Source organism: Cottoperca gobio, chromosome 19, assembly GCF_900634415.1.
Source record: "Cottoperca gobio chromosome 19, fCotGob3.1, whole genome shotgun sequence".
Classification (NCBI taxonomy): domain Eukaryota; kingdom Metazoa; phylum Chordata; class Actinopteri; order Perciformes; family Bovichtidae; genus Cottoperca; species Cottoperca gobio.
This window is the reverse complement of record NC_041373.1, coordinates 10749157-10761865: the sequence shown is the minus strand read 5'-3', so window position 1 is coordinate 10761865 and position 12709 is coordinate 10749157. Positions and strand designations below refer to the sequence as shown.

Sequence of the window (12709 nt, the reverse complement as noted above, 5' to 3'; positions counted from 1 at the left end):
ATGTGCGTTCTCTTCTGAGAAACAATCTGCTCATCCCCTCATCACATGATCGCTTAACATTTCCAAGAGACGGGAAGTGGATTTTGGTTGACATCCACTAAAAACACAGGAAGCTCTGTTGGGCAAGTGCGTGGGAAAGAAGAACAAAGCGGGTGTCATCACTGTGTCAGCTGCGGAAAGATGTTTTTCCACCAGGCCACTCACAATAATTAAAGTTCAGCGTGAGGCCACTGCAACGGTGGTACAGCCATGAGACACTGAAGCAACCTTGTGATTGGTTGAAGTGGGCTGGTGATAAATAGCTGCTGATGACACGGATGTCTTTCTCCTCCAGTACCAAGGCTATTTTAATTTGCCATGGGGATCTTAAAGGGACAAGAGCGATCTCCATAAACTGGGGATAGGTGTCATAAGTTTACGATATTCACATATTTTCAATCCTGGGGGATCTGTTCACAGTGCAACCAAACTTCACACAGCAAAGTTACCTTGTTGAGGAGTTGGAGGTGTGTTTATTATCACTTTACAACTCTTAAAGATGATAACAGTAACTAGATTTTATCTCCCACACGCTATATTCCTAAATTAGGTCCTCTTGTGCTGACGACGTCTCAAAGAATTATTTAAAGTAATAGAAAGTAAAGGTTGCTATAATTACAGCCTCGCTGTTGTATACCTCTGCCAACCAGTCAAGTTTACATCGTAACGTCATCATTTGTATGTGTGTGGAATTGTCATAATTAACATGTGAATTCTTAAGTTATGGTCAAAAACGTGTTTTGTGAGGTCACAGGTGACCTTTGACCACCAAATTCAGTTCAGTTCATCCTTCTGTCCAAGTGGACGTTTGTGCCAAATTTGAAGATAATTACCTCCTAGCGTTACTGAGATATCATGTTCATTAGAATTGGACGGACAAGACAACCCAATAACGTAATGCCTCTGGCTACAGCTGTCGCCGGTGCTGCGGCGGCAGAACTATGGTGGGAAATCACAAATGGGCAGCTGATTATGCAGCCAGAGGGCGCAAGGAAGAGTTTGATTTTCACTCAGATCTTTCTTTTCTTTTTTTAAAACCCATTTTAATCATCAAGATAAATAGTGATAATAAATACATGACACAAATGAAAATGATGAGCCTTAACTATGGAGCTTTTATTTAGATAAATGAAATCAATTGGAAAAGGCATCATTGGTGGGAGTAAATGAAGCGAGAACCACAGCAAGCTACTGAAGCATGAAATTACTCCTTACAATGGCTTGGGAGTACAAGAGAAGCATCTGGAAATATGATTGCATTGGGCTACAACGTACCACAAAGCCCACTGACGATCGAGCAAGCAGGAGCCCTATGACCCGTCAAATATGTCACTTCCTTCTTTAGCGCCCCCGGGGGGCTGCATGCCCCATCTAATCACGTAAATCACAACCATGTAACACAAGCAAGAAAGAGAAAGATCAGTATTCACTGTGGCTCAGAGTGGATTCATCATATTACCCAGGGAGAAGTCATCCATCACATTCCCCCAGATCACACACACTGTTGACTGAAGATCAGAATCTAATCTCCAGGAAGTCAGGCAGCAGACCCCCCCCTCCCCCCGGGAGACCAGAGGACCTGACCGTGACCTGACCGAGGAGCCACCGGGTCAAATTATCAACATCGCCTTCGGACACTTTCCCTGCTGCGGAGGGTGGTGAGAAATGTGCCCTCTGCCCTGGATTCATAACTGCTGCTCAGCAGGGATCTCAGGCGGAGTCCCAGTTCAGCACTTTCCTTCTTCTTATCTTTTATTCATTATTTTAATTTCACTTGCATCCTCCCACAGCCTCGGCTCCTTTCTGATGTGGATAAGTGCTTATGATGGTGTCATTAAAAAGCACAGAAAAACAATGGCTGCTATTAAAATGATTGATTGCGGTAATGGATAGGTTATGAAGAGCTCGGGGTGCTTTGCTTTCTACACAGAACACATACAATGAGGCTAAATACAGACAGAAAACGATAATGTAAAGGAGGAAAGGTGAAAGGTCACGTGTCTTATCTGGGAGTAGAGCTTATTTTACATGAAAATTATAAATAGAAAATGGTAATCTTATTTGAAAAGCTGCATCTTTAACACAATAAACAATCAAGGATTTCTTGTGTGAATGAGAAGGAGCGTCAAGTTTGAGGGGCATATGCAAAACAGTGCTGTGTTCGCACAGCAGCTTCTAATGAATAATGTATCAGGATGAACTCAGATGTGATGTGTCTGTAACTTATTATCTAACTTTAGAAAATTTATACCCCGATGAATTCAAATAATTCTGTAGACAGCCTTGTGTGTATTTCCATATTTTTCCTTCTACTGTTTTTTTTTTGTTGCATTAAGATCTTTAACAGTGATCTTCTAGTCACTTTAATTCATTATTTATTCTCCATTTTCCCCCCTCCCCTCTTTTATCTTTCTGTGTCAGAGGTCAGATGTTTTTTCTTCTCTTGATCATAATCTTTGTTTGTGAAATATTAAACTCAGTGCTGCGTAGGAGGACTGGATGTTTTTTTGGGATTTGTGAAAATCGGTTTCTCATTCCCTTGAGCTCCATTTCTCGTTTTAAAATCGCCAATAATGTGGGTGGCAAATGAAACATTTAAATCAAGCACCATTAGCAACTCGGCATCAGAACTGTTTTCCTACAGGGTGGGGGGGGGGGAAAGTGTTGATCTTGGGGATGACATTATTACCTTTTCTATTGATACTGGAGACGACACTAGGGCCAAATTGATGCTGTAATTTGGTCGTTTACCTAATCGAACTTCTTCCTTCAGACGACCACCTTTTCAATTGTTCACCACTCTACCAACACCTGCTCCTGATCACCTCCTCACTCTCGTTATGAGACCTGACAGGAAGTCTCTCTACATGTAGACCAAAGTTCAATCTACTGTTAATCTTCCTTTTTTTTGACAAGAAGCAGACAGAGCCGGGGGAAAGCAGTTGGTAATTAATCCAATGGGAATGTTTACTGTTTCCAGTGGAATGCCTCTGAACCCACAGTGCAGCATAAATGGCTCCAATCCAAATCGGCTTACAGAACATTTAGGGGGAAAAACCCGTAACACTATAAAAAAAAGAAGAATGTTGTGGCTAGGACTTTCAAGGCTATATTTACAATCAAAACAATATTGTATTTACATGGTATTTTTGTTGTTGCCTATTGACACATCTGTAAACACTGTTCTCTGCTGTGGAATCACACTGCACTTCAAGTTGGTAAACCATTACTAAGATGTGCTTTCATGGCACATCTGTGCAACGTATAAAAACAGTTTGTATTCTGGTAAACTATTATGAGAGCCAGTCATGTCGAGAAATTGGAGCCATGGATCCAAGTGCTATGAAAGCGTGTTCCACACAGAAGCCGTGAACATAAAGTTTGAGCAGCTAACAACATTGGATCAAACATGTGTGACCCATCTCATTTTGTTGAGCATATTTAGCCCCCGTATTATGTTTTTGATTTTGCGACCCCCTTAAATGTATCTGGCAGCCCCCGAGTTTAGGTTTTGCTTTGGTTTTACCAACACACAGAGGAAGACGTAATCCATCAAGTGAAGAAGTAAGTAATCAGAAGTGGAGACAGGTTTTTCACCTGACAGTGCTGACATTATTCTCAATGGTGTCTTATTATTATTCAGTAGCTCCATCTTGGGTAATTCAATTAAATCAAAAATTAATTGTTTTAAATCTATCACACTTAAGCATAATTAGCAAACACTTTACAGCTTGTTAGCAGTCGACGTTGTGATTATCCGAAATTCCCGAAGTACATGTCACCGCTACACGTAATGCTTGAGTTTAACACAATGGTGGCGCGATGAATTTGTAATGTGCAGAGGTGTTATTAGTCTTTCATTTATCCTTGACTAATGTTCCTTTCAGTAGTCGGAATGAAAGGGACACTTGGGATGTTTCATCTCGCCTGTAATTCATTGTTCTCAGTACGCCAATATATTTTGAGTAGTAGCCCATCAGGCAGAAGATGATGATGATGATGATGATGATGATGGTACCCTGGACTCGTATAAGATGAAGTCACAGAGGGCTTGACGGCTGAGTAAGGAAACTAAGAGCATCTCATTTGTTAAATCAAATGAGGCTAGAGAGAAACTTTATTTCTAGATGAGCTGCTCCTTGTACTTTTTCTCACCCTCCATCAAATAAACTTTGTTACTTATGACTAAAGCTGGAGGAGAACTTGAGTTTCTCCCAACAAAAAAAAAATCTTTGTCAAATCCTGCAGTTGTGAGGATTCAAGAAGTATCAGCGGCGCAGTCTGAGAAATTCAACTTTTCTCTGCAGATGCAACTACGGGTGGCTGTTAACGCCCTGCAACAAAAAAAAATCAGAAAAGTCAGTCAAGTTATTAAAGACTACATTTCTATCTCTGACTATGTGTGATGATGAAGAGCACCACAGGCTATGATGTTTCAGAGCGAGCAGCTTCCTGTTTCTTTTTTAATTCCCTGCTTTCTAAAGGTTCCGCAGTAGATGTATAGTAATCCTGTGCAGTAGCATTTCACACCGAGTTAACAGTCAGTTTCATCTCTAACAGCGCTAAGCCTCCTGCCAGATAGGGATATGTGCACGGACTGAGTATTAGCCTATGACTGCCAAGAAAAAGTGTGAATTAACAAAACGTAGGCTATTACCGAGTCTGCTGACTTACTGCTCCTCTGCTGCGCAGTGTGGGCCTGATGCAAACAGTTTTAGGGAGGCTACTCGAGGGCGTCCCAGTGGATCCATAATATTAACTTGGCCTGTGGATTTTCAACGTATCTTCTCCCTGCTACATTATACATGTGACTCCACAATAATGAAGACTTGAACAAATTCTCCAGGCTTAACGGACGAGCAGGCAGGTTAATTCTCCAAATTACGGGTGACCATAAAGAGGTCTTCTTTCTAATAAGAAGGATTAATTGCATCGTATCTTAACTTTTAAGGTTGCCAATATGTTCCACCTCTCTCTCAGAAGGATCACTTCCACTGTGATTTGAGTGTGAGGTTTAGCATAAATCACAATAATACATCTGTCTCGTTCAGCATGCTCTGAAAGTAGATTGTGGCATTAAAAAAAAAAAAAAAAAACAGTTTAATCAAAGGTCTACCTGCTTGGCCACGTTCTGATGGATGAAGGGAGGGAGAGAGATGTTCTAACTACAACAGCACATCCATCTTGCAAAGTGTGAAAATGTGTGTGCTTTGCCAAAGGTTCATACTGGCAGGCGGCTGCTTGCTCAGATATAAAACTCCAGCTCCAAATTAACTTGACAGGGATAATCCCACAAAGTGATAGCTGCAGTGATGAAAATAACATTTGTACAAATTCCTTGTGACCCGGGCCAGGTCGGAGTGTGTCTCCTCGCTGCCAAAGAGCCTGAAAAATGCAAACAGCCCTGCAGGTGCGTCTGACGCCTCTGCTGGACATTTCGAGGCCGTCTGGTAAACGGAACTCCATGTTGACCTTTGAACTCAGACAGACAGACGTGCAGCGAGGTGGCAAGTGCTTGCAAGTTTCTTTTTTGTTTACCAGTCTGAACTAGTTAAGACGGCATCTCTTGCTGAGGTTAAATTAGCCCCCGCTGCTTGCACTAACAGTCACCACCTGAGCCACACATTCATTTACATTACTTGGGAAATGGAGTTGAAATTGAACTGAATCTGCGGTTCACAGTCTCAATGGTTTGTAGGGCATTAGAAGAAAAAACAAGAAAAAAAACGCAGGAAGTGTTAGTGTGAGAAAGGACTGTGGCATTGAAAAGTTTCCCAGTTGCTCATTTAAAAGGAGTAGCCGGAGGTAATTGGAAAATTAGCACATCTCTCCCCGAAGTCCCCACAGGTCTGTGTTGACACCTGGAAGACAGATACTGTCTACACACACACACACACACACACACACACACACACACACACACACACACACACACACACACACAAAAACACACACTAACACTCCATGGCTACACATGAAAGCTTTCATGATCTAGTGGCAGCGTAATTATACATTTTAAAAGTCATATGTGTAAAAAGAGTATTATTATTATAATTTTTTTGTTTGTTTCTCTTTAGAAATGTTTCTGTGTTTTTATTTTTAAATGTAAAAAAACAAAACAATAATACAGAAATCTGGATGCACAACCTCGTTGACAGCTAATTTGCATTTTCTCCCCATTCTTCTTTCTTCCTTACTGGGAGTTGTTTTTTTTTTGCTATAAACTTCCGTCATGAACCAACATGTCCTCAACCATAGAACAGGTTATTTGTCGGTGTCTTCCAAAACAGCGTTTTCTGACATGTCGCTTCTAAAACTACTTGCTTATGGTAAGGTTAAGATAAACGGTTGAAAGAAACTGACTTTGACTGTTTGACATTGTACACCCGCCTGTGTTGCAGGAAACGCCTTTTGAGCATGTGGGGACATCCAATCCAGGTGGAAATTAGTTTTAACTAGGGGTTTTCAAAGTCTGACACATTACTATTTAGAGTTATAACTCTGAGGAGGAGTATACATGTTGACGCAAATTGCAGCAATTGGGTGCCAAGATTCTGAAAGTACGTTAATTGCCCTTCACCTCAGGCAGCATGTTTGCCTCGCTCCAATACAGACGTTTTTTCTAGAAAATGTACTGAAATCCCAAAACAACGAGCCTTAACTATTAGGCTACATCTTTTTCTTTTGCGCTAATAATGAAGACAAAAGACCAGTGATGTATTCTGAGTACAGGGATATTTACATAATTGCACAAATACATTTTTCTCTGCATAAGTAGTACTATACCCCCCACACTTCACTGTCCCATAAATCAAATAGCTGCAAAAGGAGGCTGTTGTCACGCGCCAGACTATATCTATACAGCACAACTGGCCTGGGTACAGATGGTGAGGGAAATGAAAGCCAGTTTATTTTCCCATGCGTCATTAATACAAGCAATGACCCCACAACTTGGCAGCAGCACACAGCAACTCTGGGATGCCAGATTTACCTTCTTACACAGCACCTCAAAGTCCCACGCATTGTCGCGTCGTGTTATTTCATAAAACGTATCCTACAGACGTGTTAATAACAAGGCAGTCAAACGCTTTTTATTTTTTTTAAACATGTTGGTTTTCATGTGTGAGGTGCTGTTTTCCTGTCGTGTTCTCACAACGTGTGTTATAATTATTGCTTCTTACAGTATGCAAAAGTCGTTTTTAAAACGATCACACAGCCATTGTGATTGTGACTCACGTGGAGACAAATCACACGTGAAAATGTCACTGTGCGAAGTTGGAAATGTAACATTTGCATTTGAAAACCAACGTGTCCAGAAAACATATGTGATTTGAATTGACAATTTGATGAATATGTGACGTTTAAAAATAAAAAAAAGGATGTATATTCTGACTTATGAAAGTCTCAAGTACTGCATGCAAAGATGGTAAGACCTGTTAAAATGACTATTAATGAGTTTGAGACTATGATTGAAGCATGCAAGATGCCGCCACGTTTCCTCCTTGTTTACTAGAGCCAATAACACTGGAGAAAAACAACATCCGTGCAAGTCATTCATAAGATAAAGCAGATTAATGTCCGTCAGCATGTTGGCTTAATCACTGGAAGCTCATCAATCACAATGACAAATAGCCTCGGACCGCTGCTTCAATCAGACAGCATCTTCTGGAAAGTGGTTGCTCCTCCACAGCCACATAAATCCTGCCCGCTGATCCACTACTCTCATCAGGAATACATAACATAACTTCATTGGAGGATCCATCCATCAACGGGCTCCTGCATGCACCATTAACCATCCAACTTCTGCACTTGAGCTCAGTCAGAAAGCAGCCGGATACTGTCTCCCACTGCAGATCATTCGGTCTAAAACTGGAGCCTGCTGTCACTTAGACGTGAGCTCACAAACACAGCAGTCTGTCTATGAAACATTTATGCAACAAAGGGTTACTGGTGACAGGAGTGAAGCTAAAGATGCCATCTTTAAGAGCTGACATGTTTTGATGGGCTGCTGAACAGCAGGACTTAACTTTAAATAGAGACGCTGAAGAAAACCGCATCTGACAGTCGGTTTGTTTATGTGGATGCAAAACACTCAATCAGCATTCTGATGAGGGAGATGTATGCATCTGCTGTAGTAGTTTCAGGAAGTGCTGTGTTCAGATTGTTAACCATCAATGCTTAATCTCAAATAATAGTGATGCAAACAACTTATTATTTATTATAGTGAATTGTTTGTTTTCTTTTTGATTAATCGTTTAGTGTGTGGAATGTCAAAAGGTTGTGAAAAATGCCAAGGGGACTTCAAATTGCATGTTTTGTACGACTAGCTGTCTAAACCCCCCTCATTTTTTCCAACGATACATAACACCGACAAGCTGGATCCAATGAATGTTGGTTGATAAATGACATAACGGTTAATAGGTTATCAAAAAAAGTTACAGAGACTATCTTGGTCCAGTAAGGTCAATTTTTTCAAAGACTGCCCAAACACTAACAGCAAGGCTACACTACATTACCATCAAGTGCAATTAATGAATGTAAGTTTTGGAACCAAAATGTGCTGGGTAAATGCAAAGTATTAAACGCTTGAGCTACATAAGAGCACATCATGTACTGTACATATATGGAGGACAGTCAGCTGACCCTGTTGTGTGTTAACGTTGCACATCGATGCACACTTGACGCTAACCTTCCAGCAGCAGCGAGTGCAATAAAAGACCCCTAAAAGAGAGGTCAAATGCTTCATTTGAGAAACACAGAGTGCTGCTTCAGGCTCTCGGGCTGAAAAAAAGGGAGATGTATCCGACAGAAAGGAGGGAAAAAAAGGTGTCTCGAGTTATCAGAGCAGGGCCAGAATGCGTGAGTCACTGGGAAAACGAGCGAACGCAGGGTGTCTGAAAGGCTGGTCAAGAGGTGAGACAGTGAGGCTCTGGGACAGTCAGTTGCCCCGCCTGGTGCAAAATGTCCCAGACAAGGCTGCGTTCTCACAAAAGATAAAGTGGAGCAAAAGGAAGTTGGCAGCATGTCAGGCAGCAGTGTTCTAGTACATTTGTATGAATCACAACACAGCCGGGCCATTGAGAAAAATAAGCATGTATTTCCAAATATGCACAATTTCTCAGATTTATGGGTGGCGATAAAGATGGCACTCTTTTTTTTTTTTAAATGAAAACTGTGCGAATAAACAAGAGCACCAGCGTGTTAAATCTGTGCGACGTTAAACGCAGGATGGCGGAACAATTCACATGAAAGTCTTCAATCGGACTCCAAATGTCTCGACTAATAAAAGCCGCTCCACTGCACAAAATTCACTGCGCATCTTTTTCAAATGTACACAAAGACACAATACTGTAACAGCATGACAATAATGGCAGCCAGTTCTCAGAAGCCCGCCCAGCTTTGAAGTAACACTTGTTTCATCTTCTGGACTCAAACTAATCCAATCTGTGGTTCTACATTTGTCCCAACAGGAGGATATGTCTTATCAATGTCAGTGTCTAATGACCTCTGTAAATTTGAAAAGGGCAACCGCTCTGTGCATGTTTGCTCCCACGTTCTCCCCAGTTTGCATGATGAAGTGGCATTTAAATTGAATTAGCGAGATTCCCTCAGTCATTTCAATTGAATTCCCACCCCTTTGGGAAATCTCCAAGAACCATTTCAATGACAAAAGCATTCCCTCTTTGTCTGTATAGCAATAATTAAGAGTTTACAGCTGGTATATTACTGGAAGAAGCATTACTGGAAACTAATGAAAACCAATGATGGAATATTCATCATAAAAGCTGGATTTCCTGCTGTGAATACATTTACATGTAATCAACATCTTGCTTTTTTATAATTAATAGAAGAGTTATGAAATCGATATTATTCATTCATAGTTCTGTCTCTATTTGCATGCTCTTAATCATGTTGCACAAAGCCGTGCTTCACATGCAGATGTGTCATTGGTGGCTGTGTGATTCATTGTTTATTTACTTTAGGTTGCTTTTTAAATTAATACTTCATTAGCCCTACAAAGACAGAAATTAATGCTGCATCTAAATGCAGAACGATCAGCAGGACATATTACATCTCAACTTATCTTGGACAGAGCAATTCATCAAAGTGCTTCAGTCACTCCACGGAGTGCCTGCTAGAGGCCACGCACACTACAGTGTACACCCAGTGCTGGCATTTAAATCATTCTAATCATCCATCCCACTCGCTGTATAATAATATATCGCAGCGAGAAAGAGAATCCCCAACCACATTTATGACGCCTACGTCGCAGCTTCCCACACAGACTCTGTGTCAACCTGTAAGCAAACTGTTACACACACACTGAGTATAAGCCATGTTAACATTATATGTACATTATGCATCATTATGGGAAATGTGCTTTGAAGATGGGAGTGCTTGTCAGGGCTGCAAGTAATTGCATTATCTTTTATATTTTAAAATGAATATCAGCTTATTAGTTTAGTCTATAAAATGCATTTTTTTTAAAGGGGGGGGGGGGGGGGTGCCTATTACAAGTGCCCATAGCTCAAAAAGATCTGCTTTGTCCAATTAAAAGTAAACATATATATATTCAGTTTACAATGATGTAAATCAGAGAAAAGCAGCACATCGTTATATTTGAGAAGCTGGATCCAAAGATTATTTAGAAATATTCTTGATAAATGACTTATTTCAACTTCGACTAAGCGATTAACTGCTCCAGTGCTCAAGGCGACTTCACAGTCGCATGCTTTTTCTCCGATTTAGTTCACTTCCTGTATGACAGCCTTATGTGCTGGCAAGCCGCTACCATGTGCGTAATTGAAAGCTCAAGTACAGTAATTAACAACCCTTGTGTTACTCTGCACATTAACTTATTCAACTTGAAAGTAATGAGGGGAAGAAGGAGGAGGTGCAATGTGATGCACCCTGAGGGCATGTCTTAACCATTAACCAAAACCCATCAGCCCTCACACGAATCTATATTGTAACAGCGTACTGTATAGATGTTTCCAGTTTGTCCTGAGATGCATTTAAATGAGTCTGACGAGAGATCGGTTAACTGTTATTCATTTTGGAGATGATTAAGGATGTTGTGGTGTGAACTGGAAGCTTAATTAGCAGATGCCTTGATGGCTCCTCAGATCCTGAATACACTAGTCTTCTTCACATCTGATGATCTGAATATGGAACTATAAGGTGCATCTGCGAGTATGCATCCAGGCATCTAAAACTGGTTAAAAGAAGAAAAAAATACCGAGAGAAAATGACTCTTTTACGCACGGTGATCCATCTGGTCAGCATTCCCAAGTCATCCCACATTTGCCTCGCGGCAGTCTGTGGTCTGTTTGGTGTCTCAGGTATAGGACAAAGAGAAGAGAGGACCACTCCGTCCCTCCTGAGGTTTCCCCTGCTCTCATTGGTCAGCGGGAAATCCTTTTGTTTTGGCTCTCACGATAGAAGAGCCCAACAACCCATCTCATGAATGAAAGCCACACTATTCCTGCACAATCACAAAGAAAATGAGAGAAAATATCTTCTTCTTTTGTTTTTTATACGAACAATCCCTCATTTAACTGCTGGTAATTGTGATTTGGGTATTTCCGATGGATTATAATCTACCCGATATTCTTCCTGGACATGCTGTTAACTCTGCAAGCTGCAGATCTTTCTTCCACTTTAAACCGAAGCAAACTGAGTCAACTCTCGACTTCGATCAGAATACATAGTGACCCATTCATTCTCTACGGGCAGCGGGCGCCTCTCCGCTGAAAGGAGCCCGTTATATTGGCGATGTCTCCGTCTGTATACAGGGCACACACAGTCAAATCACCCAAAACTTTTCCATTTCTGCACGCACTCGCTTCAGACACACAGTCTGAAAACCGAGGGCATTAACTTCACCGACTAGCAGCTGATAGATACAATAACAGAAGCAGCCTTGACATAAATCAAAAATACACAGTGCTATCATGGATAAATTATATTGTGAAATAAAAAATTATAAAAAACCTACCATTAGTTGTATTCTTGCAGCGCTCACGCGACCACCGGGAGCAAACAACTTCTCATAGCCGGCTCGTATATTTCCATTCCGGTCACGGGATTAATGGCATTTGTAAATCCTTGTAATTATTATTTTTTTCCCTTCCACTGGCGATTACATGTGAACAAGTTGTAGACTCTCCGCGCTGTGACAGCCTCTCTTTCTCTTCTGCTTCTCTCTAAAGCTCCCGATATGAACGGTGGGAGTCAGCCTCTCTCTCTCTGTGTCTCTCTCTAATGGTGGGGGGGGGGGGGGAATGGTGTAAGGGTGAGGGGTGAGCGGCAGCAAAAAGGGGGAGGGAGCAGGGGTCCCTTACCCAGAAGACTGTAATCTCTTTACAAACAGGAGCTCTACTAGTGCTAGACATTTTAATAGGAATAAAGTAAATACTCATTTGAAGGGTCACTTCACACACATTTCAAAAAACACACATACAGTCATGCAAATAGTTTTGGTGTTATTTGCACAGGTATTTCAGATCTCTAATTCTAACCCGATACAATGGAGGTGAATGGAATTTCATTTGTGGCTCTCGCAGTAGTATTGAAAGATTGCATTAAAAAAAAAAATCTAAATTCAAGGGACGTCTCAGTGGCCTTATGGTTCATGCGCCTGCCATGTACTGTATCCACTGCATTCCCG

The 12709-nt window shown here is 41.2% G+C and overlaps 1 protein-coding gene across 1 annotated transcript in view; it reads right to left on the bottom strand.

Moving 5' to 3' along the window:
- Positions 1 to 12246, bottom strand: part of chst15 (carbohydrate sulfotransferase 15) — a 31122-nt gene extending 18876 nt beyond the window's left edge. The window contains exon 1 of the mRNA XM_029457032.1: positions 12038 to 12246. The gene's annotated coding sequence lies outside the window, so the exon portion shown is untranslated. The remainder of the gene's footprint in view (positions 1 to 12037) is intronic.
- Positions 12247 to 12709: the final 463 nt, after the last annotated feature.